General features: G+C 45.2%; 1 long non-coding RNA gene and 4 other non-coding genes across 5 annotated transcripts in view; all 5 read right to left on the reverse strand.

Annotated features, from left to right (window-relative positions):
* LOC141065393 (uncharacterized) overlaps positions 1–26743 on the reverse strand; it is a 250650-nt gene that overhangs the window by 216011 nt on the left and 7896 nt on the right. The window lies entirely within an intron of this gene.
* TRNAV-UAC (transfer RNA valine (anticodon UAC)) lies at positions 4738–4810 on the reverse strand. Its single transcript has one exon. It is a non-coding gene; the product is annotated as a tRNA-Val (tRNA).
* Positions 13999–14071, reverse strand: TRNAV-CAC (transfer RNA valine (anticodon CAC)). Its single transcript has one exon. It is a non-coding gene; the product is annotated as a tRNA-Val (tRNA).
* On the reverse strand, positions 19799–19871 carry TRNAV-UAC (transfer RNA valine (anticodon UAC)). Its single transcript has one exon. It is a non-coding gene; the product is annotated as a tRNA-Val (tRNA).
* On the reverse strand, positions 19968–20040 carry TRNAV-CAC (transfer RNA valine (anticodon CAC)). The gene has a single exon. It is a non-coding gene; the product is annotated as a tRNA-Val (tRNA).

Consider the following 26743-nt stretch of genomic DNA (forward strand, 5'->3'; position numbering starts at 1 on the left):
GATGATGTGTTTGGGCGACAGACACACCGCCGAGGTGCTGGCCGAGTACTTGAAGCGACAAACTGAATCATGGCTGGGCAGTGTACATCTTGAGGCAGGCAAGGTAGTTAGTGATAACGGCCGTAATTTTGTGGCAGCCATAGCCCTTTCAAAACTCAGCCACATACCTTGCTTGGCTCACACCTTGAACCTGGTGGTGCAGTGCTTCCTCAAAAATTATCCGGAGTTAACAGCCCTGCTCCAGAAGGTGCGAAGACTGTGCGCGCACATCCGCCGGTCGCCTGTACACTCCGTTCGCATGCAGAAGCTGCAGCGATTGCTCCACCTTCCCAACCACCGCCTCATTATCGACATTGCAACAAGGTGGAACTCCACCCTGCACATGGTGGAGCGGCTGTGCGAGCAGAGGCAGGCCATAATGCATTTGTGGAAGGATACACGGCCAGGCACTTTGAGAGCAGACATGGAGTTGACAGGCGTGCAGTGGTCGAAGCTGAAAGACCTTTGTAAAGTCCTTCAGTGTTTTGAGGAATGCACATGGCTGGTAAGCGCAGACGACGCCATCCTAAGCATGAGCATCCCACTTATACGTCTGCTCATGCAAACTTTGACGCACCTTAAGGAGCAGGCGTCTGCAGCCAATGTTGATGAGGAGGAAGAGGAGGAGGGAATCCTTGATGACATTCAGCCATTGTCTGCTCAGGGACCTCTCCTGGACGAGGTGGAGGAAGAAGAGGAGGAGGAGGAGGAGGAGGATGATGGGGATGATTACTTAGGGGAGGAGGATGCATCTCGTGGGGCAAGTGAAAATGTTGGCGTGGCAAGGTCTGGTACAGGGTTTGTGCGTGACTGGAGGGATGTGGATTTGCCAGAAAGTGCTCCTCCACCCAGCACTCGCAGTGCATCATTGACACCGGGAACATTGGCCCACATGTCAGATTATGCCTTGCGGATCCTAAAAAGGGACCCCCGCATTGCCAAAATGATGAACGATGACGACTACTGGTTGGCCAGCATCCTGGATCCATGCTATAAAGGCAAATTACAAAACATCATGCCACAGGAGAACCTTGACCTAATATTGGCTAATAAACAAGCAACTCTGGTAAATCGGTTGCTTGAGGCATTCCCAGCACACAGCAGCGGTGATGGTTCTCACATGAGCCGTACGGGCTGGGGGCAGCTTGGCAGAGGTGCTCGTGGTGCACACAGCAGAAGTGGCGTTGGAGACAGGGGTTTCATGACAATGTTGTGGACTGATTTTTCAAATACCGCTCACACAACTGGTAATACTGCATCGATGGAAAGTGACAGGAGACAGCAGTTGTCAACTATGGTTACAAACTACTTTTCCTCCCATATTGATGTTCTCCCACACAGGTCATTCCCCTTTGACTATTGGGCCGCTAAACTGGACACCTGGCCTGTATTGGCTCAATATGCCTTACAGGAGCTCGCTTGCCCAGCTGCAAGTGTGCTATCGGAAAGAGTCTTCAGTGCAGCTGGATCAATCCTGACAGAAAAAAAGACCCGTCTGTCAACCCAAAATGTGGATGATCTAACCTTCATTAAAATGAACCACGCATGGGTTTCCAAGGATTTTGTCCCACCTTCCCCTGATGACACATAGGGTGACAGAAAAATGGCTTGCTTTGGTCCACCTCTTCCTGGTACTTCACCTATTTCGCCTTTTGCATCAGCTGAATGTCCAACATCAACATATGCCACTTTCTAAAACTCCCTAACTGTGCTGCCTCCCCCCCCATGGCCGGGGTAACCACCTAGCGTACGACACCGTGCGAGTGCCGTTGCCCTGGACAGGTGGGTAGGCCGACTCTTGGGCGCGGGCACTGGCACAGGGTCCCTCATAGTGCAATCAAGTGTCTCTGACGGTGGTGGTGCACACCCGCCGTCAGACACACCGCTGTACTATGAGGGGCCCAGTGCCAGTACCGACGCCCAAGAGTGGGCCCCCCTTGCTTGGGCAGGGCCACAGCATTTGCAATCTTTACCTCTCCCTGCTCCTCCGCTGTGTAATCTGGGCCGTCAAATCCATACTGTGCCTGACACCGTCTGAGCCTGCCTCCTGAGACATATATTTTGAATGTGTATGCTATCCATACATGTTATCCAGGGATACGGTACCCTTTCTAACCTTTGTGCAATGACGTGCAATCCATACTGGGCCTAACACCGTCTGAGCCTGCCTCATGCTGTATAGACATATATTTTGAATGTGTACGCTATCCATACATGTTATCCGGGGATACGGTACCCTTTCTAACCTTTGTGCAATGACGTGCAATCCATACTGGGCCTAACAACGTCTGAGCCTGCCTCATGCTGTATAGACATATATTTTGAATGTGTACGCTATCCATACATGTTATCCGGGGATACGGTACCCTTTCTAACCTTTGTGCAATGACGTGCAATCCATACTGGGCCTAACACCGTCTGAGCCTGCCTCATGCTGTATAGACATATATTTTGAATGTGTACGCTATCCATACATGTTATCCGGGGATACGGTACCCTTTCTAACCTTTGTGCAATGACGTGCAATCCATACTGGACCTAACACCGTCTGAGCCTGCCTCATGCTGTATAGACATATATTTTGAATGTGTACGCTATCCATACATGTTATCAAGGGATACGGTACCCTTTCTAACCTTTGTGCAATGACGTGCAATCCATACTGGGCCTAACACCGTCTGAGCCTGCCTCATGCTCTATAGACATATATTTTGAATGTGTACGCTATCCATACATGTTATCCGGGGATACGGTACCCTTTCTAACCTTTGTGCAATGACGTGCAATCCATACTGGGCCTAACACCGTCTGAGCCTGTCTCATGCTGTATAGACATATATTTTGAATGTGTACGCTATCCATACATGTTATCCGGGGATACGGTACCCTTTCTAACCTTTGTGCAATGACGTGCAATCCATACTGGGCCTAACACCGTCTGAGCCTGCCTCATGCTGTATAGACATATATTTTGAATGTGTACGCTATCCATACATGTTATCCAGGGATACGGTACCCTTTCTAACCTTTGTGCAATCACGTGCAATCCATACTGGGCGTGAGAACGGCTGGCGAGCTGTTAAGCAAGCTACAGCACCTGTCCAGACAAGTACAGGGATTCCCTAGCGAGGAGACTTATTTGATTGTTTTCAATGTTGGGACAGCAATTTTTGGGGAGCACTATACTCTGGAGAATGATAGATGGGGCCCACCATACACTGGAACATTCCAAAGGTGGACATCAGACACTGGAGCAGCATTTACAGGGCCCATTATACACTAGAGCATTAGAAATGGGGCCCATTATGTTTGGAGCATTATTTGGGCCCATAAGACAGTGGAGCTTCATCCATGGGGACCAACATATACTGTAGCATTATGTGGAGCTCATCATATACTGTTTCAAACATTATATGGGACCAATGATTCTGTATGGAGAAATAGATGGGCCTCGTCATGAGATGTAAAAAGTGAGGTATTTTTAATTGTACTATACCGCTATTTATCTGCCGTATCGGAGCATGATGAGTTGTGGTATGTGTTAAAGGGGCGCTCTTTCGCCCAGGGCACATGAAAACCTGCAGCCAGCCCTCCCCCCCCACAACTTTAGCCAAATAACACCCATTTTTCAGTGCGTAACTTATATTATGAAGTTAATTAAGGTTGACAAGCTTAAGTAAGAAGAATTGATGTTTTTGGCATTCAAATGGGCACTGTTGGTGTGTTTCCTGTCCTCCTCTCACTGCCGACTTTTATTCCCCATTGACTTACATTGGGTTTCGTGTTTCGGGACGACCCCGACTTTTCCCTTTAATCGGACGATCTTGCGCGACCCGACTTTTGGAAAAGTCGGGTTTCACGAAACGAAACGCGACCCTAAAAAACCAAAAGTCACTCAACTCTAGTGATAACCACTACACTACAGAAACTGGCTGCGGAAGGTTACTGTGGTCATGACGAGCCATCGAGAACAAAGACTCAACGTCAAAAGCTTTAATTTCAACGCCTAATGTCATGCTTCTATCCAGTTTCGAACTGGGGACCGTTCGCGTGTGAGGTGAACGTGACAACCACTACACTTCAGAAACTCCATGCAAAGCTAAAGATGTTTAAACATGCTGAAATGAACTTGAAAAAGAAAAAAACAGCCAGCCAAAGTCAAGAGGTCTTCCTCTATGTCTGAAGACAGGACAAAGTGCATTTTGCAACACAGGAACCTTTCATTTGTCAGGCTATTGGAGAAAAAGAACAAACAGGGAAACAAAACCATGCTCCACAAAACATTCTCATGCCTTTGTCCAAAAGCCAAAAAGAAAAAGCACCTGGATGCCTGCTTTCGCACCTTGATCCTATCAGGTGTTACTTGAATTAGGAACACCTTAGACACTGTCAAAAACACACATGCTTGCCAAAAGCAAAAACAGGTAGAAATAATCACATTGGTAAAAGTAATGCTCATTAAACCAGCAATAGAATATGCTAACTAAGGCTAATTAAGCCAACAATATACGTTTGTGATCAAAATAAAGAAAAGCCACATGTTTCTGCCCGGGATCAAAACAGGGAACTTTCAGGAGGATGGCAAACAGGACAATCACTACACTACAGTAACCAGACAAGAGCGTTTACTGTGGTCATGAAAAGCATTAAAGATCAAGCACTCATTGTCAAAAGCGCTAGTCTGCAAGAGAAACGCTGTGTTTCTGCCCAGTTTCGAACTGAGGACCTTTCGCGTGTAAAGCGAACGTGATAACCGCTACACTACAGAAACCAACCGATTCAAACAAACAAAAATGCTGAGGTCATGGCAAGCAATAAAGAACAAGCACTGAAAGTCAAAAAGATCGTTTTAAAAGAGAAAAAGCTGTGTTTCTGCCCAGTTTCGAACTGGGGACCTTTCTCGTGTGAGGCGAATGTGATAACCGCTACACTACAGAAACCGGATGCAAGTGTTTACTGTGGTGACAACAAGCAATCGAGATCAAGAACTGAAAGTCAAAAGCTTGGATACCAAAGGGTAACAGAGTGTTTCTGCCTAGTTTCGAACTGGGGACCTTTCGCGTGTTAGGCGACCGTGATAACCACTACACTACAGAAACCAGCTGCTGAAGGTTACTGTGGTCATGATGAGCCATCGAGAACAAAGACTCAACGTCAAAAGCTTTAAAATCAATGCCTAATGTCATGCTTCTATCCAGTTTCGAACTGGGGACCGTTAGCGTGTGAGGTGAACGTGACAACCACTACACTTCAGAAACTCCATGCAAAGCTAAAGATGTTTAAACATGCTGAAATGAACTTGAAAAAGAAAAAAACAACCAGCCAAAGTCAAGAGGTCTTCCTCTATGTCTGAAGACAGGACAAAGTGCATTTTGCAACACAGGAACCTTTCATTTGTCAGGCTATTGGAGAAAAAGAACAAACAGGGAAACAAAACCATGCTCCACAAAACATTCTCATGCCTTTGTCCAAAAGCCAAAAAGAAAAAGCACCTAGATGCCTGCTTTCGCACCTTGATCCTATCAGGTGTTACTTGAATTAGGAACACTTAGACACTGTCAAAAACACACATGCTTGCCAAAAGCAAAAACGGGTAGAAATAATCACATTGGTAAAAGTAATGCTCATTAAACCAGCAATAGAATATGCTAACTAAGGCTAATTAAGCCAACAATATATACGTTTGTGATCAAAATAAAGAAAAGCCACATGTTTCTGCCCGGGATCAAAACAGGGAACTTTCAGGAGGATGGCAAACAGTACAATCACTACACTACAGTAACCAGACAAGAGCGTTTACTGTGGTCATGGCAAGCATTAAAGATCAAGCACTCATTGTCAAAAGCGCTAGTTTGCAAGAGGAACGCTGTGTTTCTGCCCAGTTTCGAACTGAGGATCTTTCACGTGTACAGCAAACGTGTTAACCGCTACACTACAGAAACCAACCGATTCAAACAAACAAAAGATGCTGTGGTCATGGCAAGCAATAAAGAACAAGCACTGAAAGTCAAAAAGATCATTTTCCAAGAGAAAAAGCTGTGTTTCTGCCCAGTTTCCAACTGGGGACCTTTCATTTGTCAGGCTATTGGAGAAAAAGAACAAACAGGGAAACAAAACCATGCTCCACAAAACATTCTCATGCCTTTGTCCAAAAGCCAAAAAGAAAAAGCACCTGGATGCCTGCTTTCGCACTGATAGGAACTGAAGGAGTTAAATTGAGTTCTGTCTATGTTGCATTCTCTTGTTTAAAACCTTATCTGTTCTTCGAGGAGATGTCTCAGACATCTCCCTTGTGAACCAAGGTCAAATACCTCTGCTTTTTTGCCTAAGTGACTTTCTTTGTAGAAAACAAGTTGTGAAATCATTTGTACTGCGCATGTCTGTAAATGTTTAAATTCTTTACTATAAAAGATGGAAGCCTAACTGATAAGCCAGAGGCGTCTTGGCAGGCATCCCGAGTGGTATTAAACAGCCCGTGTCTGTGTTATCCTTCTCGACGGAGCAATTGATTAGAGACATATGGTGCTTCACACCTAAGAACATCGGTCCTTCAGATGAAAGAGTAATCTGAGGTATCCCGACAGTTTCCTGGCGCCCGAAACAGGGACCTGATATAGGCACCTCTCCAAGACTACCCGATCTACAGACCACTCCAGTTACTGATGAAATTGTGAACAGCAGACCTAAACACCTGGCCAGGTAAGAGATCAATTTTTCTCTTCTCTGCTCTTTATAATCTATCATTATAACTAAGGTCCGTATAAAGGGGAATCTAGTAGAGGAGGGGGCCGTAAAATCAGGTCCATATAAGAACTCTGAGGAAATCGGGTGTGACACGCATATGTAATTTCTGCTCGAATGAGAGGTTACTGTAGGTTCTGTCTGTGCACAGCTATTTTTAGAAAAAGAGCTGATGCAAATCAAAATGGGAGAGGTCTGACATTACGGAATATAAGGCTGGGTGAACAGTTCATACTGCGCAGCCCGGACGGACAAGTTTTTCACAATAGATGATTCCGCACTAGAAATAGAGGAGGTTGTTGAGTGACTGCCTTGATTTGAAGGACTGTGAAAAGTAGACAAATAAGCTGCACAGTAGGTATTCGTTCAAAGAGTGGTGATATTGCCTAACTGGGTCATGTGACAGCGTCCTTTCGGGGAGGTCACCGCCTAAGCTTAAATCAACACCCTTTACGAATAAACCTTGTGACAGATAAGAGTGTGATAGAATGAGCACAGGACCACGAAATGAGCCTGTGACAGGATATGACTGAAGAACCCCGATAGATGGACACTTTGTTTACAATCCTGTGTGTTGTGGGAGTATTTCTGTTCGGATGCTACATAGCATATAAGTACACGAAACACGTAGTACACCGAGGAACAGACACTCCATTTAGCCTGTTAGCACCTTAGGAAGAAGGTAACGAGGTATAGTAGAGCCTAGTCTTGAGCTTACCCAATACACCACCTAAGGCAGGGGACTAACAGGAAGACAACAAGAGAAACAGGATAAGAATAAAAGATAAAATGGGGAACAGTCAGGGAAAGACACCTGAAGAAGGAGACCGGTTATGTGATATAATTGAGGATAGATATAGAAGTAGTGCAGCAAAGAACCTGGAAAAAGTATTAATCAAATCCAAAGTGCAAGATAGGCAGGCTGTGTGAATCCTTGTATATATGTCTATGAGAACCTCTGAATAAGATGAGAGATGAGTAATTGAGTAAAAAAAAAAAAAAAAAAAAAAAAAATCAGTGAATGAGCACGTATGAATGAATCATCACACATCATTTTTGTGTCAAGAGATTTGTGACCTTTCTAGTTGTGGTGGAATCCCGGACAGATGCGTTATAGATAATTCAAATCTACATCTGAGACTGAATGAATTGAGTAATGATATAGTTCGTGTTATATGTGGCATTACATTGTAAAGTTTCCTGAATGCATTTGGCCAGAAAAAGGGCAAGGCATGGTTAATCTCATTATACAGTTATCTGCCCTTACAGTGAAATCCCGTGATTTTGAGTTTCTTTGTAGAAATTGATTTTGATAAGTCTAAAGAACTACAGAATTCTGTGAAGGACGACGCTGCATTCTGACGGGAGGGGGGAAGGATGGAGCTGCGCAGTTTTTCTTCTCCCTTCGCTCTTATCTCTGCTGAGTGTGAGCTGTGCTCAAAATTCTCTGTAATTCTATCCGTAAGGTACACGCTGAAAGATTTGTGCATTTTAAAGCAACAGTACTTAATTGAAGATTGGAAGTTAAAAGTAAGATATGGTGCCTAATTTAGAAGGGAATTGTAAGTGATTGCTTGGTCATTAATGTGTTTGAACCTGCTTCTAGTTGTGTGATTGATTTGTATAGCAAATTGTGTCAAATTACAAGAGACAGAGAAGGAAGGAAGCAGTAAAACAAGTGGGACAAATATTGAAAAAGGCAAAAATACCAGAGTGTGAATGTTTGGATGTACAAAAAGGCACAGACAAGGGAAGAAAATAGCAAGTGAATAAATGATGCTTGAGAATGTGCAGCAGTGTGGAAGGTGTATTATGAATGTTTGATTGACAAAGTGTAACCAGAGACCCAGACAAAACAGATGGACTTGTAAACACTGTGGTCAGACTCAGACAAACCCAGACTGAATAGCTACTTGTGTGACCTGTGCTACTGACCTAAGAGAATTGCACTAAATCCTATCCAGACAAGATCATAAGAAGCTGACATAATAGTGTGGATAGTGGGTAGTGGGGACATTGGCCCTTGAGGAGTAAGCTGACAGTAGATATCAGACGACCAACCCCATCAGGACCTAGAAGTGTGACTAGAATAAGAAAGATACAGGTGTATTATCCCTGGAGCCCCTCTGACCAGCTAGCTTTGCTGAAGCAGCTGCCTGACCCTGAAGACCAACCATTCCCGTTTTACAGACACACAGATGTGACAAAGAATCAGGCTTGGGGCATGGATGATAAATCTGCACGATCTGGGGAGACGTACTGTGAGTCACTAAGACAATGGGCTGCAGTGGAACAATCAGAGCAGTCTGTACTCCTGACTAATGTGACACAGCAAAGATGAGAGAGAGTAGAGATATACCTTGGACGGTTACAGCTGAAATGGGCAGACATGGGGTACATTTGCATAAACCCACTTGATGTTAGAATACTGGTGAATGCATTCATTGACGGTATGAACAAAGACTTACGAGACGCAGTACAGACAGCCAGACCTGAATGGAGATATGTAGATCTGAAAGACCTCCTTAAGGTAGCTAAAGAAATTGAGCAAACAAGGACAATAAAACGACCTGTCATGTATGCTGGAGCACAAGGAAAAAAGTGGAGACGTAATAGGGAAGGCATGTGAGATGACACTGACGTTTCTTTTGACAATCTATTCCCCACATGACATCCATGCCATACTCCTACAAGTTCAACCAAAACATCTGTCTATGGCCAGACAGCTCCGACTTGAGTGTGCTCTACTAATTCCTGAGTATGTCACCCTCAAAAGATGTAACGTTCTGAATCCAGCCACCCTCCTGCCTGTGGATTCAGAAAAGGGGGAATTGGTGACCGTATTGGCAAGTGAGGAAGGATACTTTGACATGACGCATGAACATGTCTGCATAGAACTGATGAGTCAGGAGACAGTTGGGTTTGCACACATTCATGAAAAACCTGTTCCTAATGCAGACTTTGAGTTTCTTTTTTGTAGATGGCCCCAGATACCACCAGGATGGACGATTCTACACTGGATATGCAGTAGTATCCTCACATGAGGTAATCCGAGCGGAACCACTCTCTCCTCACATGTCGGCGCAGGAGGCAGAGTTGAAGGCACTCACTGAGGCGTGTAGAGCCGCTGCAGGTAAAGTCGCTAATATTTTCACAGATTCGAAGCCCATTAAAAATGCAGAGCTGGTGAAACAATTGATAGAGGCATTGATGTTACCAGTCCAGGTTGGCATTGTCAAGGTAAAAGCACACACAAAGGTGACTCCGTGGAGGTAGAGGGCAATAGAAGGGCGAACGAGGCTGCTAAAATAGCACAAGGCGGCCTAGAGAGAGCAGTGGACGGTGGCGGGGAGTCAGCGTATTCCAGCCACATTGGGTCTAGATGTCCTGAAATCCCTCCAGCAAAAGGCTGCCCAAACAGAGAAGGTACACCGGGGGAGACTGGGAGCTGAGCTGAACTCAAATGGAGTATGGGAGAATAAGGATAAAATGTGCCCACCAAAGTCCCTGTTCCCAATCATGGCGCAAGCAGCACATGGCCCCAATCACACCTCAAAAAGTCACATGTGTGCCATGGTAGATGCCTTCTGGATCGCTCCTGGCTTCAGTTGCGCAGCCGCGAAACTTGTACAATCATGCCTCATCTGTGCACAGCACAACCCAGGTAAAACAGTAAAAGTCCCTAAGAAAGCGACACCTAGGCCTCTCTACCCGTTTCAGAGACGGCAGATTGACGACATACAGCTACCAAGGTAGGAGTGTATGCAAATATCCTAGTATGTGTAGATCTCTTCTCTGGATGGCCAGAGGCCTACCCGGTGAAAACGGCTACAGCTCGAGCCACTGCAAAGAAACTGGTGATGGAACTAGTACCACGATTCGGTGTCCCTGAAACAATTGAATCAGACAGAGGTACACACTTTACTGCTGAGGTAATGCAAAATGTAATGCAAATGATAGGTGTAGAACAAGCATTTCATACACCCTACCACCCACAGAGTTCAGGGAAGGTAGAGAGAATGAACGGGACACTAAAATTGAAAATACAGAAAACCATGGAACAAACCCATAAACCATGGCCAGAGTGTCTCCCATTAGCATTATTCTCAGTAGGGTACACACCCACGGGGAAAACTAAACTGTCACCCTTCGAGATACTGTTTGGAAGACCACCGAACACAGGGTTGTACTACCCACAGGTCTTAACACTCAATGTGGATAATTTGACAAGTTATGTAATCCAGTTGCAAAAGCATTTAACTCAAATGCATTCTCTAGTTTTCTCTTCCATTCCAGATCCAGATAGTGTGGAAGGAACTCACTGTCTGCAACCTGGTGATTACGTATATGTCAAGAAACACTCCAGAAAGACCCTTGAACCCCGATATCAAGGACCTTACCAAGTACTCCTAACAACGCCTACTTCTGTTAAGTTGGAAGGACGACCAACCTGGATCCACGCATCGCATTGCAAACTAGCCACAGGAGTTAACAAAGCATAAGAGTGCATAATGTTTTGGTTTAGTTTTGTTGCATTATCTGTAATAATGGTAGCTGCGTGGGACAGTCTAAATGCTCCAATGTCCTTGAATAATAAGTTTATACAACATCATGAAAAATTACTGAATGATTGGTCAAATGACACTCAGCCTCCAGCAGATTGCTGGATCTGCACACATTCACCAGTATCGGCCACTAGTATTCCGTTCCTTGTTATTCCTATGCCACCCGAGGAATTATTTGCCTGGACCAGTTGTTCTGATACACTTGCTAATAATGCCACAAATAATGTGAAGTTATGGAACACAACTGTTGGAATACCTATTGTGGGATGGGTAGGATACCCTTGGTGGCAGGGTAATCTTTCAGGAAGTAATACATACCTTCAATATCTGGCATATAAAGGGGGGGCTTGGGTACCCAGGAATAGAACTCGATTAACCTACCTGGGGCAAATTCCAATGTATGGCCTACAAGTTAGTTTTAATGTAACTTCCCACTCTACTGATCCCTTCAAACCAATACTGCTAGAAAGAAGGTTGCATAACACGTCCTGGGAGTATTCCAATTTATTTCCCCAGGGCAATAATGAAACTTGTTTTAATATTTCAGGTAATATACCTTGCAATGAGTCATCTGGATATGAGAAAGGAACTCCCACCTGTGGAAATCCCGATGTAGGGTATTGTAGCCCTTTAGGACAACTTCCAAATTGGTGTATGCTTCAGAATGTATCTGCGTTCATAGATTTAGTTCATAGACTGGTATTACAACATTCAGCCCTATGGGACCTACCTAGTGACATGTACTGGATATGTGGAGACAATGCATATAAATGGTTGCCAGTAGGGGTAAAAGGTGCTTGTACTCTGGGTCGTTTGACTCCAGCTACCTTTGTTATTCCGAATGACCAGTTGAATACTCAGAGCATACCTAAACACACGTTGTACAAAAGAGCCACTGACAATACACCTCGCCTCTCTGGGAGACCACATATAGTGCAGATGAGTGTGGCTAATAAAATTGTCAGTTCTATTTTTATTTATCCTATGATTACTCAAATGTGGGATAAATTAGTCAGGGCTACAGATTACTTAGATGACCAAATATGGGATATATTGGATATATTGAACACCACCGTTGCTGTCCAAAATCAGCTCATCATAGCCACTAATCAGCATACCATAGTATTAGATTATTTAACTGCAGCGCAAGGAGGTATGTGTCAAGTCATCGGACCAGCTTGCTGTCATTATATAGATCCCAACAGAATTATAAAGTTAAAATTGAAAATAGAGGATGATCAAAAACTTAGAGATCAGTACGATAAAGACAATGATCGTACTAAGGATAGTTGGTGGTCAGATACATTCTCCTTTCTTAATCCAGCTAATTGGTTTAAGGGTATTGGAGGCTGGATAACTGGGATTATACTAAGTCTATTACGTATTGTTGTTTGTATCTTCGTAATATATGTGCTATTGAAACTTGTTTTTTGGTGTATCTCTGTATGCAAGAAAAGATGTAGAAATAGATAAGGAAGTTTGACTGTAAACAACAAGAATTTAACTATTATTCCTTTGAGTCCTAGATTGACATCTCATTTCTGGCATGAAGGAGCGTACTCTTGCAATGATGGACGTGGCTTCAGTATCTGGGGGATGGAGAAGGTAGAAGACCTGTCTCCCTTGGGCAACCCGTCGGCCTGGGATAGTACCTGGTGAACGAGCCACTATCCGCTGTTGTTGCAGGATCCAGTGTTCCAGATTGTGGAAAATGAAGATGTCAAAGGGGGGAATTATAGGAACTGAAGGAGTTAAATTGAGTTCTGTCTATGTTGCATTCTCTTGTTTAAAACCTTATCTGTTCTTCGAGGAGATGTCTCAGACGTCTCCCTTGTGAACCAAGGTCAAATACCTCTGCTTTTTCGCCTAAGTGACTTTCTTTGTAGAAAACAAGTTGTGAAATCATTTGTACTGCGCATGTCTGTAAATATTTAAATTCTTTACTATAAAAGACGGAAGCCTAACTGATAAGCCAGAGGTGTCTTGGCAGGCATCCCGAGTGGTATTATACAGCCCGTGTCTGTGTTATCCTTATCGACGGAGCAATTGATTAGAGACATATGGTGCTTCACACCTAAGAACATCGGTCCTTCAGATGAAAGAGTAATCTGAGGGTTCCCGACAGCACCTTGATCCTATCAGGTGTTACTTGAATTAGGAACACTTAGACACTGTCAAAAACACACATGCTTGCCAAAAGCAAAAACGGGTAGAAATAATCACATTGGTAAAAGTAATGCTCATTAAACCAGCAATAGAATATGCTAACTAATGCTAATTAAGCCAACAATATACGTTTGTGATCAAAATAAAGAAAAGCCACATGTTTCTGCCCGGGATCAAAACAGGGAACTTTCAGGAGGATGGCAAACAGAACAATCAATACACTACAGTAACCAGACAAGAACGTTTACTGTGGTCATGGCAAGCATTAAAGATCAAGCACTCATTGTCAAAAGCGCTAGTTTGCAAGAGGAACGCTGTGTTTGTTCCCAGTTTCGAACTGAGGACCTTTCGCGTGTAAAGCGAACGTGATAACCGCTACACTACAGAAACCAACCGATGCAAACAAACAAAAAATGCTGTGGTCATGGCAAGCAATAAAGAACAAGCACTGAAAGTCAAAAAGATCGTTTTCCAAGAGAAAAAGCTGTGTTTCTGCCCAGTTTCGAACTGGGGACCTTTCGCGTGTGAGGCGAACGTGATAACCGCTACACTACAGAAACCGGATGCAAGCGCTTACTGTGGTGACAACAAGCAATCAAGATCAAGAACTCAAAGTCAAAAGCTTGGATACCAAAGGGTAACAGCGTGTTTCTGCCCAGTTTCGAACTGGGGACCTTTCGCGTGTTAGGCGAACGTGATAACTAGAGTTGAGCGATACCGTCCGATACTTCAAAGTATCGGATCGGAATGGATCGGCCGACCTTTAAAAAAAGTATCGGTATCGCCGATTCCGATACCGGAAGTCCCATTCAAGTCTATGGGACTTCCGGTATCGGAATAAGAAAAACCCTGTTTTTGCCTTGTACAGCCTCTCTGGGGTCTGTACGGGCCTTTCGGGGGGCTATGCCGGCCTGCCAGGGGGTCTGTGCAGGCTTCGGGGGTCTGTGCAGGCATCGTCTGATGGGACTACAAGTCCCATCGGGCGATGCCTGCTACCATGACAATGATTGACACATTAGCCAATTATGGGACAGTAGTAGTCCCATCATCCGGCTAATGTGTTGAATGTAAAAAAAAAAAAAAAAAAATACATGCTACATACATGCTACATTCATACTACATACTACATACATGCTACATTCATACTACATATATACTACATACATACTACATATATACTACATGCATGCTACATACATACTGCATGCTACATACATACTACATGCTACATACATACTACATATATGCTACATACATACTACATATATACTACATGCATGCTACATACATACTGCATGCTACATACATACTACATGCTACATACATACCACATATATACTACATACATACTACATACACACTACATGCATGCTACATGCTACATACATACCACATACATACTACATACATACTACATACACACTACATGCATGCTACATGCTACATACATACCACATACATACTACATGCATGCTACATACATACTACATGCTACATACATACATACTACATGCTACATACATACATACTACATATATACTACATGCATGCTACATACATACTACATGCTACATACATACTACATGCTACATACATACCACATATATACTACATACATACTACATGCATGCTACATGCTACATACATACCACATACATACTACATACATACTACATGCATGCTACATGCTACATACATACCACATACATACTACATGCATGCTACATACATACTACATGCATGCTACATACATACTACATGCTACATACATACATACTACATATATACTACATGCATGCTACATACATACTACATGCTACATACATACTACATATATACTACATGCATGCTACATAGAATCATAGAATCATAGAATCATAGAATCGTAGAGTTGGAAGGGACCTCCTGGGCCATCTGGTACAACCCCCTGCTCAAAGCAGGATTCGCTAAATCATCCCAGTCAGATGTCTGTCCAGCCTCTGTGTGAAGACTTCCATTGAAGGAGAACTCACCACTTCTCGTGGCAGCCTGTTCCACTCATTGATCACTCTAACTGTCAAAAAGTTTTTTCTAATATCTAATCTGTGTCTCTTCCCATTCAGTTTCATCCCATTGCTTCTAGTCTTTCCTTGTGCAAATGAGAATAAAGTTGATCCTTCTACAATGTGACATCCCTTTAGATATTTGTAGACAGCTATTAAGTCTCCTCTCAGTCTTCTCTTTTGCAAACTAAACATTCCCAAATCCTGCAACCTTTCCTCATAAGACAGGGTTTGCAGACCAGTCACCATTCTGGTCGCTCTTTTCTGAACTTGCTCCAGTTTGTTGATGTCTTTTTTAAAATGTGGTGCCCAAAACTGGACACAATATTCCAGATGAGGTCTGACCAAAGAGGAGTAGAGGGAAATAATGACTTCACGTGATCTAGACTGTATGCTTCTGTTAATACATCCTAGAATTGCATTTGCCTTTTTTGCTGCTGCATCACACTGTTGACTCATATTCAGTCTGCGATCTATTAGTATACCCAAGTCTTTTTCACATGTGCTGTCACTTAGCCCTATTCCTCCCATTCTGTATATGCTTTTTTCATTTTTATTGCCCAGATGTAGTACTTTGCATTTCTCCCTGTTAAAAACCATTCTGTTAGTTGCTGCCCACTTCTCCAGTTTATTTAAATCTTTTTGAATCCTCTCTCTCTCTTCTCTAGTATTAGCTATCCCTCCTAGCTTTGTGTCATCAGCAAATTTAATCAGTTTACCCTCAATTCCTTCATCTAAATCGTTGATAAAGATGTTGAACAATACAGGGCCCAGGACAGAGCCCTGTGGAACCCCACTTGAGACATTCTTCCAACTGGATGTGCAGCCATTTACGACCACTCTTTGGGTCCGATCACTAAGCCAGTTATGAATCCACCTAACAGTTGCCTTGTCCATTCCATACTTAGTCATTTTTTCAATAAGGATTGTATGAGAGACTTTGTCAAATGCTTTGCTGAAGTCAAGATATACTATATCTACAGCATTTCCTTGATCCACCCAATCAGTGATACCATCATAGAAGGAAATTAAGTTAGTCTGGCATGACTTATTAGTTACAAACCCATGCTGACTCTGTTTAATCACTTCATTCTTATCCAGGTATTGACATACATGTTGTTTAATAATTTGTTCAAAGATCTTTCCTGGTATAGAAGTCAGACTCACCGGCCTATAGTTGCCTGGGTCCACCTTCTTCCCCTTTTTGAAGATAGGAACAACATTTGCTCTTCTACAGTCTTCTGGCACTTCTCCTGATCTCCAAGAATTTTCAAAGATTATGGAGAGGGGTTCAAAAATTTCTTCTGCTATCTCCTTCAGTACTCTGGGGTGTAATTCATCTGGACCTGGATACTTGAATTCATTTAGGTTAGCTAAGTGTTTCCTCACTATCTTTCTGTTTATAGATATCCTGGATTCTTCTATTCCCTTAATAGGACAGTGAATAACAGTTGATGTTGCATTTCCTTTCTGAGAGAAAACAGATGCAAAATAGGAATTTAAAAGTTCAGCCTTCTCAACATCCTGTCTTACCATTTCATCATTTTCATCCTGTAAAAATCCTATAGCATCTTTGACTTTTCTTTTACTTTTGACATATCCCCAAAATCCTTTATTATTGCTTTTGACATCTCTTGCAAGCCTCAGTTCATTTTCAGCTTTACTAATCTGATTTGTGCCCTGCAGGTTCTGCAGACAGCATTATATTCTTCTTTAGATATGCCTCCCTCTTTCCATTTTATAAACATTTTTTTCTTCCTTTTTAGCATGTGCTTAAGTTCTGTGTTCATCCATCCTGGTTTCCTTAAATGCTTCCTATTCTTCCCTCTTTTCGGAATTGTTAACAACTGTGCTTTGAGAATTTCATTTTTCAAGATTTCCCATCCTTCCTGGACATTTTTGTCTTTAAGGATATCCAGCCATTGGATCCCTCCAATTCTCTTTCTGAATCCCTTAAAATCTGCCTTTCTGAAATCTAACCTTGACGTCTGAGTCTTTACAGGTCTTCCACCTCTAGTAATCCAAAATTCTAAAATAGCATGGTCGCTACCTCCTAGGGTCCCAGACACTTTTACCTCCTCAACCATTTCCTCCCTGTTTATAAGGATTAGATCCAAGGTAGCAGTTCCCCTTGTTTTCTCCCATACATACTACATACATACTACATGCTACATACATACATACTACATATATACTACATGCATGCTACATACATACTACATGCTACATACATACTACATATATACTACATGCATGCTACATACATACTACATGCTACATACATACTACATATATACTACATGCATGCTACATACATACTACATGCTACATACATACTACATATATACTACATGCATGCTACATACATACTACATGCTACATACATACTACATATATACTACATGCATGCTACATACATACTACATGCTACATACATACCACATATATACTACATGCATGCTACATACATACTACATGCTACATACATACTACATATATACTACATGCATGCTACATACATACTGCATGCTACATACATACCACATATATACTACATACATACAATACATTCATACAATACATACATAGACATACAGTACATATAACATAGAGTAACATACTTACCAATACTTGTCACATTGTTCCCCGAAGCCATTGACTTTTCCGGAATAAATATTAACATAACAAACCACAAAAATACTCACCCACGATCCGAAGCAGTCCACGAGTGTGTCCCACGACGATCTTGGGTAGAGAACTGCAGCATCAGCTGATGCTGCCGTTCTCTACGGTCTGCAGGAATCCAATGACGGAAGGTAGGTATCCTTCCGCACTGTATTCCTCCGCCACTTAAAAAAAAAAAAGTCCCTAGTCTCACTTTATGCCATTGCTGTGTGGGAATTTCCCATTGGCTAATGTGTCAATCACTGTCATGGTAGCAGGCATCACCAGATGGGACGTATAGTCCCATCGGACGATGCTTGCACAGACCCCTGGACATCAGCACAGCCCCCCGGCAGGCCGGTACAGACCCCCACAGGGTGCACAGACCACCGGCAGGCCGGCACAGCCCCCCGGTAGGCCGGTACAGACCCCCACGGGGTGAACAGACCACCGGCAGGCCGGCACAGCCCCCCGGCAGGCCGGTACAGACCCCCACGGGGTGCACAGACCACCGGCAGGCTGGCACAGCCCCCCGGCAGGCCGGTACAGAGCCCGGGCTGTCCACACAGCCCCCCGGCAGGCTGGCAGAGACCCCCGGAAGGCCCGAAATGACGGCGCATCATGATGCGCACACACCGCGCATCATTATGACGTCAGGCTGTCAATCAACTTTGAACTTCCGATTCCGATACCGACTTCCGATATTGAAAAAATATCGGAAGTCGGTATCCCGATACAGCAAGTATCGGCCGATACCCGATACTTGCGGTATCGGAATGCTCAACACTAGTGATAACCACTACACTACAGAAACCGGCTGCGGAAGGTAACTGTGGTCATGACGAGCCATTGAGAACAAAGACTCAACGTCAAAAGCTTTAATATCAACGCCTAATGTCATGCTTCTATCCAGTTTCGAACTGGGGACCGTTCGCGTGTGAGGTGAACGTGACAACCACTACACTTCAGAAACTCCATGCAAAGGTAAAGATGTCTAAACATGCTGAAATGAACTTGAAAAAGAAAAAAACAGCCAGCCAAAGTCAAGAGGTCTTCCTCTATGTCTGAAGACAGGACAAAGTGCATTTTGCAACACAGGAACCTTTCATTTGTCAGGCTATTGGAGAAAAAGAACAAACAGGGAAACAAAACCATGCTCCACAAAACTTTCTCATGCCTTTGTCCAAAAGCCAAAAAGAAAAAGCACCTAGATGCCTGCTTTCGCACCTTGATCCTATCAGGTGTTACTTGAATTAGGAACACTTAGACACTGTCAAAAACACACATGCTTGCCAAAAGCAAAAACGGATAGAAGTAATCACATTGGTAAAAGTAATGCTCATTAAACCAGCAATAGAATATGCTAGCTAAGGCTAATTAAGCCAACAATATACGTTTGTGATCAAAAAAAGAAGAGCCACAGGTTTCTGCCCGGGATCAAAACAGGGAACTTTCAGGAGGATGTCAAACAGGACAATCACTACACTACAGTAACCAGACAAGAGCGTTTACTGTGGTCATGGCAAGCATTAAAGATCAAGCACTCATTGTCAAAAGCGCTAGTTTGCAAGAGGAACGCTGTGTTTCTGCCCAGTTTCGAACTGAGGACCTTTCGCGCGTAAAGTGAACGTGATAACCGCTACACTACAGAAACCAACCGATTTAAACAAAAAAAAATGCTGTGGTCATGGCAAGCAATAAAGAACAAGCACTGAAAGTCAAAAAGATCGTTTTCCAAGAGAAAAAGCTGTGTTTCTGCCCAGTTTCGAACTGGGGACCTTTCGCGTGTGAGGCGAACGTGATAACCGCTACACTACAGAAACCGGATGCAAGTGCTTACTGTGGTGACAACAAGCAATCGAGATCAAGAACTGAAAGTCAAAAGCTTGGATACCAAAGGGTAACAGCGTGTTTCTGCCCAGTTTCGATCTGGGGACCTTTCGCGTGTTAGGCGAACGTGATAACTAGAGTTGAGCGAAACGGGTCGAAAAAATTCAAAAGTCGGGTTTCATGAAACGAAACCCGACCCTAGGATGAGGTCGGCCACGAGGTCGGCGACTTACGCGCCAAAGTCGAGTTTCAAAAGTTTGTTTTGTGCTCTTTTTCAGCCAATCAGGATCCACGGACAATGTGGGCAACGTGATGACCTAGGCACGGGTCACCACCATCTTTCAGAAGGGCATGCAAGTGATTGGCTTGCTTTGGTGGGCGTCACAGGGGGTATAAAAGGGCGTGCACGCCGACCGCCATCTTACTTCTGCCGATCTTAGTATAGGGAGAGGTTGCTGCTGATTCTGTAGGGAGAGCGTTAGGCAGGGAAGAAGACAAAAAAACTGCTTCTGCTGCTAGCGATTTGGCCTGCACAACACACAAGTCACTGTGTGTGCAGTGCAAGGGGAGGCTATATTGTGGTGTATCAGTGGTGTTGGTTGTTCGGCTGCCTTTTAAGGCTTCCTGACACGCTGGCATTGCTGTTTACCCACTGCTCTGCAAACTGCTTTATTAAAAGCAATCCAATCTCCCTTATCCTCTAGTCACTTTTGTCACAGCTGTGCCATCGAGCGTGTCACATAGCGCTCAGATATCAGTGGGCCTCACACAATCCACAAGTGTCCAGTGTCCAAAATTGTACGCAGAGATTCAAAATCTCCATTATCCTCTCGTCACTTTGGTCACAGGCAGCTGTGCCATCGAGCGTGTCACATAGCGCTCAGATATCAGTGGGCCTCACACAATCCACAAGTGTCCAGTGTCCAAAAGTATGCGCAGAGATTCAAAATCTCCATTATCCTCTCGTCACTTTGGTCACAGGCAGCTGTGCCATCGAGCCTGTCACATAGCGCTCAGATATCAGTGGGCCTCACACAATCCACAAGTGTCCAGTGTCCAAAAGTGTACGCAGAGATTCAAAATCTCCATTATCCTCTCGTCACTTTGGTCACAGGCAGCTGTGCCATCGAGCGTGTCACATAGCGCTCAGATATCAGTGGGCCTCACACAATCCACAAGTGTCCAGTGTCCAAAAGTGTACGTAGAGATTCAAAATCTCCATTATCCTCTCGTCACTTTGGTCACAGGCAGCTGTGCCATCGAGCGTGTCACATAGCGCTCAGATATCAGTGGGCCTCACACAATCCACAAGTGTCCAGTGTCCAAAAGTGTACGCAGAGATTCAAAATCTCCATTATCCTCTCGTCACTTTGGTCACAGGCATCTGTGCCATCGAGCGTGTCACATAGCGCTCAGATATCAGTGGGCCTCACACAATCCACAAGTGTCCAGTGTCCAAAAGTGTACGCAGAGATTCAAAATCTCCATTATCCTCTCGTCACTTTGGTCACAGGCAGCTGTGCCATCGAGCCTGTCACATAGCGCTCAGATATCAGTGGGCCTCACACAATCTACAAGTGTCCAGTGTCCAAAAGTGTACGCAGAGATTCAAAATCTCCATTATCCTCTCGTCACTTTGGTCACAGGCAGCTGTGCCATCGAGCGTGTCACATAGCGCTCAGATATCAGTGGGCCTCACACAATCCACAAGTGTCCAATGTCCAAAAGTGTACGCAGAGATTCAAAATCTCCATTATCCTCTCGTCACTTTGGTCACAGGCAGCTGTGCCATCGAGCGTGTCACATAGCGCTCAGATATCAGTGGGCCTCACACAATCCACAAGTGTCCAGTGTCCAAAAGTGTACGCAGAGATTCAAAATCTCCATTATCCTCTCGTCACTTTGGTCACAGGCAGCTGTGCCATCGAGCGTGTCACATAGCGCTCAGATATCAGTGGGCCTCACACAATCCACAAGTGTCCAGTGTCCAAAAGTGTACGCAGAGATTCAAAATCTCCATTATCCTCTCGTCACTTTGGTCACAGGCAGCTGTGCCATCGAGCGTGTCACATAGCGCTCAGATATCAGTGGGCCTCACACAATCCACAAGTGTCCAGTGTCCAAAAGTGTACGCAGAGATTAAAAATCTCCATTATCCTCTCGTCACTTTGGTCACAGGCAGCTGTGCCATCGAGCCTGTCACATAGCGCTCAGATATCAGTGGGACTCACACAATCTACAAGTGTCCAGTGTCCAAAAGTGTACGCAGAGATTCAAAATCTCCATTATCCTCTCGTCACTTTGGTCACAGGCAGCTGTGCCATCGAGCGTGTCACATAGCGCTCAGATATCAGTGGGCCTCACACAATCCACAAGTGTCCAGTGTCCAAAAGTGTACGCAGAGATTCAAAATCTCCATTATCCTCTCGTCACTTTGGTCACAGGCATCTGTGCCATCGAGCGTGTCACATAGCGCTCAGATATCAGTGGGCCTCACACAATCCACAAGTGTCCAGGGTCCAAAAGTGTACGCAGAGATTCAAAATCTCCATTATCCTCTCGTCACTTTGGTCACAGGCATCTGTGCCATCGAGCGTGTCACATAGCGCTCAGATATCAGTGGGCCTCACACAATCCAAAAGTGTCCACTGTCCACAAGTGTGTGCAGAAATTCTAAATCTCCCCTGTCCTATAGACACCTTTTTTCTCTTTTTTCTTATTACTATGTAGTTTGATGGATTTTGTCTACATTTCTACCAAAAATGAGGAAGGCTGGTGGAAGAGGCCGTGGAATTGGGCGGGGGTTAGCAGCTGGTAATGATTGTGTTGGTGGTGGATCTAATGGTAGTGTCAAGAGCAAAATAGGACCGAATGCAGGAGGTGCTGCCCCTGCGTCATCGTCTGGCTACATAAGGCCTCGAACGCTTAGTTTTCTAGGAGTTGGCAAACCGCTTTTAAAGGCAGAGCATCAGGAAAAAGTTTTGTCTTACATTGCTGACTCAGCCTCCAGCTCTATCGCCTCCTCTTCTTCAGTTGTAAAAAGTAAAAGCACTGAGTCGTCATTGGAGGCTCATGTTCATGAACCACACCTTTCCTTGTGTCCTTCACCCCAACCAAGATTGAAGGATGACGCAGGCCATACTACTGATTACTCCATGGAGCTGTTTTCACATACCATGCCTGGATTATCAAGTCAAATGGTGAATTACCCAGGCCAAGATGAATCTGACATGGAGTGCACTGATGCACAGCCGCTGATGGATGATTCTGCTGGTACATTCTCTCAGAGCACTACATTGTCCTCGCAGTGTACAGAGCCAGATTTTGACCCTGATGAGACTCAGGTGCCCCTTCCCGCACACTATACCACCATACACGGTGACACAGAGAAAGGTGCACATGACATAGAAGAGGAGGTGATGGATGACCCAGTTGTTGACCCAGATTGGCATCCATTGGGGGAAGAGGGTGCTGCTTCCAATAGCTCAGATGAGGAGCATCCACAGCAGACATCGACATCGCAACAGCTGTTATCTGGCAGGCCCGGAGCACTCCAAAGACAGGTTCCAAACATCAAAAGAGTTGCTGGACAGCTTGTCCAGAGGGTCAAAAGATCACAGCGTGCTAGGCCGCAAAATGTCTGCCAAAGTAGGAAGAGTGCAGTGTGGCACTTTTTTGAACAAAATCCTCATGATCAGGCCAAGGTTATCTGTAAGAAGTGCGCAAAGACCTTTAGCCGAGGGAAAAATCTGAAAAATTTGAATACCAGTTGCATGCTTAGACATTTAACCAGCATGCACTTGCAAGCGTGGACACAACACCAAACCTCAAGTGCCACATGTGCAACTGATCACAACGAAGGTAGTCAGCAATGCTACATTGTTTCCCCCACTGTAAGCCCACCGGTTAGCACAGCAGCAAATGTTGAGGTGTCGTTGCAAGGCCACAGCAGTCAGGGAATCCCACTGTTATATCAACGAAAGACTGATTCTAGGCCATCAGAAAGAACACCAACTCCATCACCATCATCAACCCTCTCTCAGTCCACCCTGTCCACCGCTACTTCCACCATATGCAGCTCTCAAGTCCAGCTCACCCTCCCAGACACTATGAGTAGGTCAAGAAAGTACTCAGTCTCTCATCCGCGTACACTGGGTTTGAACGCCCACATTGCCAAACTAATCTCGTTTGAGATGATGCCCTTTCGGTTGGTGGAAAGCACAGCTTTCCACGAACTCATGGCCTATGCAGTACCACGCTATGACCTACCCAGTCGCCACTTCTTCTCTCGCAAAGCCATCCCAGCCCTCCACCATCATGTGAAAGACCGCATTGTCCATGCACTCAAGCAGTCAGTGAGCGGAAAGGTGCACCTCACAACTGATGCATGGTCCAGTCGGCATGGCCAGGGCCGTTACGTGTCCATCACTGCGCACTGGGTTAATGTGGTGGATGCAGGGTCCACAGGGGACAGCGGTGGTGGGACAGTGCTGCCTAGCCCACGGTATAGGAAACAGTTGGCTGTAGGCGTTCGACCCTCCTCCTCCTCCTCCTCCTCCTCCAGAAGCGAAAGCTCGTCCACAGAGCGCAGTCGTACGAGCACTCCATCTGCAGCTGCCACTGTTGCACACGATGTGTCCCCCTATCGAGCAGCTAGTGAAAAGCGTCAGCAGGCTGTGTTGCAGATGATGTGTTCGGGCGACAGACACACCGCCGAGGTGCTGGCCGAGTACTTGAAGCGACAAACTGAGTCATGGCTGGGCAGTGTACATCTTGAGGCAGGCAAGGTAGTTAGTGATAATGGCCGTAATTTTGTGGCAGCCATAGCCCTTTCAAAACTCAGCCACATACCTTGCTTGGCTCACACCTTGAACCTGGTGGTGCAGTGCTTCCTCAAAAATTATCCGGAGTTAACAGCCCTGCTCCAGAAGGTGCGAAGACTGTGCGCGCACATCCGCCGGTCGCCTGTACACTCCGTTCGCATGCAGAAGCTGCAGCGATTGCTCCACCTTCCCAACCACCGCCTCATTATCGACATTGCAACAAGGTGGAACTCCACCCTGCACATGGTGGAGCGGCTGTGCGAGCAGAGGCAGGCCATAATGCATTTGTGGGAGGATACACGGCCAGGCACTTTGAGAGCAGACATGGAGTTGACAGGCGTGCAGTGGTCGAAGCTGAAAGACCTTTGTAAAGTCCTTCAGTGTTTTGAGGAATGCACATGGCTGGTAAGCGCAGACGACGCCATCCTAAGCATGAGCATCCCACTTATGCGTCTGCTCATGCAAACTTTGACGCACCTTAAGGAGCAGGCGTCTGCAGCCAATGTTGATGAGGAGGAAGAGGAGGAGGGAATCCTTGATGACATTCAGCCATTGTCTGCTCAGGGACCTCTCCTGGACGAGGTGGAGGAAGAAGAGGAGGAGGAGGATGATGGGGATGATTACTTAGGGGAGGAGGATGCATCTCATGGGGCAAGTGAAAATGTTGGCGTGGCAAGGTCTGGTACAGGGTTTGTGCGTGACTGGAGGGATGTGGATTTGCCAGAAAGTGCTCCTCCACCCAGCACTCGCAGTGCATCATTGACACCGGGAACATTGGCCCACATGTCAGATTATGCCTTGCGGATCCTAAAAAGGGACCCCCGCATTGCCAAAATGATGAACGATGACGACTACTGGTTGGCCAGCATCCTGGATCCACGCTATAAAGGCAAATTACAAAACATCATGCCACAGGAGAACCTTGACCTAATATTGGCTAATAAACAAGCAACTCTGGTAAATCGGTTGCTTGAGGCATTCCCAGCACACAGCAGCGGTGATGGTTCTCACACGAGCCGTACGGGCCGGGGGCAGCTTGGCAGAGGTGTTCGTGGTGCACACAGCAGAAGTGGCATTGGAGACAGGGGTTTCATGACAATGTTGTGGACTGATTTTTCAAATACCGCTCACACAACTGGTAATACTGCATCGATGGAAAGTGACAGGAGACAGCAGTTGTCAACTATGGTTACAAACTACTTTTCCTCCCATATTGATGTTCTCCCACACAGGTCATTCCCCTTTGACTATTGGGCCGCTAAACTGTACACCTGGCCTGAATTGGCCCAATATGCCTTACAGGAGCTCGCTTGCCCAGCTGCAAGTGTGCTATCGGAAAGAGTCTTCAGTGCAGCTGGATCAATCCTGACAGAAAAAAGGACCCGTCAGTCAACCCAAAATGTGGATGATCTAACCTTCATTAAAATGAACCACGCATGGGTTTCCAAGGATTTTGTCCCACCTTCCCCTGATGACACATAGGGTGACAGAAAAATGGCTTGCTTTGGTCCACCTCTTCCTGGTACTTCACCTATTTCGCCTTTTGCATCAGCTGAATGTCCAACATCAACATATGCCACTTTCTAAAACTCCCTAACTGTGCTGCCTCCCCCCCATGGCCGGGGTAACCACCTAGCGTACGACACCGTGCGAGTGCCATTGCCCTGGACAGGTGGGTAGGCCGACTCTTGGGCGCGGGCACTGGCACAGGGTCCCTCATAGTGCAATCAAGTGTCTCTGACGGTGGTGGTGCACACCCGCCGTCAGACACACCGCTGTACTATGAGGGGCCCAGTGCCAGTACCGACGCCCAAGAGTGGGCCCCCCTTGCTTGGGCAGGGACACAGCATTTGCAATCTTTACCTCTCCCTGC

This window comes from Dendrobates tinctorius, unplaced genomic scaffold (assembly GCF_039654945.1).
Source record: "Dendrobates tinctorius isolate UK_male_01 unplaced genomic scaffold, ASM3965494v1 ptg000251l, whole genome shotgun sequence".
NCBI classification, from domain to species: domain Eukaryota; kingdom Metazoa; phylum Chordata; class Amphibia; order Anura; family Dendrobatidae; genus Dendrobates; species Dendrobates tinctorius.